At 41.0% G+C, this 3,077-nt stretch overlaps 1 pseudogene; it reads right to left on the bottom strand.

The window, feature by feature from the left end:
* Positions 1–531: 531 nt before the first annotated feature.
* On the bottom strand, positions 532–1,529 carry LOC149256708 (tRNA:m(4)X modification enzyme TRM13-like; annotated as a pseudogene).
* Positions 1,530–3,077: the final 1,548 nt, after the last annotated feature.

Raw genomic sequence — 3,077 nt, 5'->3', positions numbered from 1 at the left:
CAAAATAGAACAGGCTGCCACATCTTCGATGTGCTGGCCATTTTTTCATGTGTGAAGAAAACACCTTTCAGAAAGATTTGCTGATTTGTCAATCATAATTGATTGGCTCAACTGAAACATGCAGCTACAGCAGTTTCGTAGCGCGCTACGAAACTGCCGTGTAATTATACACAGTCTCATCACTTCTCTGCATTCTTGCTATCTTCTCCCCATATTCAGCTGCCAGGCTTCAATGTCAATAGCTTTTCCTATAAAACTCAAACATCATGCTCAGATTTCTTTGCAAGCCCTGCCAACCTGGAACCTTTCACTACAAAGCACCTTTTCTTACAGCCACTTCAATAGATTCCAGACCGCGAAGAACACAACTTTGACAGATGTTCAATTAGATCAATAAATCATCCACCTCAAATGATTGTGAAGTATCCCCATGGACCATTCGAGTGTGCATAAATCCCAATTTAATGAACAAATGGCCAATACAGTTAACAACAACATGAAAAATGGAAACTACAGATTGCTTGCCACAAAGGTAACCACCAAATATGTGGTGTTTACAACTCAACCATAAGTGATTCAAGTTCTTTAACCATTGCTTGCAAGAAGTAACCTGTTTTCTGGAGATACTTTGGCTGGAACATAGTTTACTAGTTTAGCATTTAGTCCCATCTCTCTCAACCATATGAGCCTGCTAGTATCAAGAGGTTCTTTGCATTTCAAGCCTAGTACTGCCCTTTCAGCTGGCTTCAAGCATCTAATAATATTTCCAACATCATGAACATTAGCAGCATCTTCAGTGGTATTGCAAAAATTTAAGTTGGTTCCGACTTTAACGCCATTAGAATGATCAGAGCAATGCTCCCCATCAAGTGCCCAGCTGGTCAGCCATGTTACAGCACAAAATTCTTCTCTTGTAAAGCCCAGGTTTATGAAAAAAATGTTTATTCACATAAGATTTCCATTGGCAAAGATGGTGGCAACATGTTGCAATTGCAAGGCATTTTATATAAGGATGATTTCCTCCTCGTTGGTATCTTCAAATACATATTTGTTATGGTTTTATTCACTAAGACAACATCGGAGGACCAAATCTGTCACTAGTCCACAAAGATGTTTCCCCACTGCAGCATAGTAAAACCCTTCAAGGATTCCACAGCTTCCAATTTCAAATCTTCAATGTCTATTCTCAGGCGCTCCAAATTAATGGCCTCTGTCTGTCTCAAAGTTCGATCAGCCTTGAACTTATATGACCTGCGCTCCACTAGTACTATGTCCTTAATGCCATAACAGTCAGAAAGCATGTGAGTTAAATAACCTCGTCCAGCCCCAAACTCTACAACTTTTAGATGGGATTTCAACTGTTCTATCTCTTCCCGATGCCCACTACCATTAATATATTCATAATGCATGCTTGTCTTTGAAATGGAATCAGGACGCAACACCAAGGCTTGTTTGCAATTCTTAATAGCAGCTTCCACATGACCACTGTCTTTGTAAGCAGAGGCAAGGTTTGCATGGCCTTTAGCCATGGTAGGTCTAACTGTAATAGCTCGTATATAATCTGAATTACTTCGCTAACACGACCAATCTCCTTGAGAGTGTTTCCTCTGTTTACAAGACCATCAGCTGCCATTGGATTTATCCGAAGAACTTCATTATAGAAAGCAATAGCTTCTTCATAATGCCCCTGTTGTTTGTAGATTATTGCTAAATTATTGTATGGGGCAGACAAGCCTTTTGTTACAGCTAGGGTTGTCTTATAAAACTAGCAGCTGCACTGATCATATTCCATTCCATGTAAATGTTTCCAAGATTGGTGAGAGCTTGTGGATGATTTGCTTGGAGCTGAAGACAAGACTGGTAACAAGCAATTGCTTCATCCACTCGTCCAGCATCTTTCAAAGCATTTCCCAAATTGTTGTAAGCCTCCACAAATGTCGAATCCAGCATTATAGCTTGTTTGTAATGCATTATCGCCAAATCCATTTGGCCTTGTTCATAGTAAACCTTTGCTAAATTCCCATAAGCGGTTGCATAGACCGGCGTAAGTTGAATGGCACGTTGATAGCACATAATTGCATCTTGAGGTCTGCCCATTGCCTTCAGCAGATTTCCAAGGTTGCTGTGCGCATCAGCAAGATGAGGGTTAAGATGAAAAGCTTGACGATGGCATTCTGCCGCTTCAGTCAATCTTCCTTTGCGCATATATGCACTGACTAGATTAGACCACGCATCACAAAAATTTGGCCGTAGCTCAATAGCAATCAGATAAAATTGAATTGCAAGATCAATGTTTCCTTTCTCCTTCGCAAAATTGCTGAAGTGTAAACGCTGCCGCTAAAGCTCTAATTATCATCCATGAAATTTCCTCTCCAACCACCGATATTCCAACAACAGCTGACCGAGCAATAATAGCCAATTCTAAACCATAGAAATGACCCAATGGCGAGACCTGCTGTCCAATGGCGAGACCTGCTGTTCATGGGCGTGACCGAATGAATCTTTACCGTTACCTCCAAGATCTTTATCCTCGGTTGGCTCCTTACCCTCATCAATCGATTTTTCCTGATTTTTCAAATGAGAGTAAGCAGTAGCCAGAGCATCCATGATAAGTATGCACAGGGCCGTAAACATTGCTATAAACCCTGGCAGTGGGATATTGTGCCACGCAATACATTTATCTTCTTTATATCTCTAGAGCCTATTTCGTTGAACACCTGGCAGAAGGCAAACGTATTAAAGATCAATGTGTTTAAAATTTATTCTGCATCAGAACCATGTAACTCAAGAAGCCGTATTCCTTCCATCCCCAGAAACTGAAGAAGGTGGTCAACAATTGCTGTAGGAGAGGGCCAACAACGCAGAAATGGGGAATGTCTTTGTCACTGTTTCATTTTGAGGATCTAATAACCGCACCAGACAAGATACATGGTCATCAATTTTAATGAATTCTTTTATGTTTGTATCGACAACAAATAGACTAGAGAGTTCCCTTACAGCAAGTGGTTGAGAGAAGCTAGGCTTGCCATCCAACATCTGTGCAAGCAAACCAACGTACCCTGCCTCCCCTAATGCTC

This window comes from Pinus tabuliformis, chromosome 7 (assembly GCF_031772625.1).
Source record: "Pinus tabuliformis cultivar Carrire ecotype Pingquan chromosome 7, CPIR1, whole genome shotgun sequence".
NCBI classification, from domain to species: domain Eukaryota; kingdom Viridiplantae; phylum Streptophyta; class Pinopsida; order Pinales; family Pinaceae; genus Pinus; species Pinus tabuliformis.
Note: the sequence above shows the minus strand (reverse complement) of the source record. Positions and strands in the feature narration are given on the sequence as shown.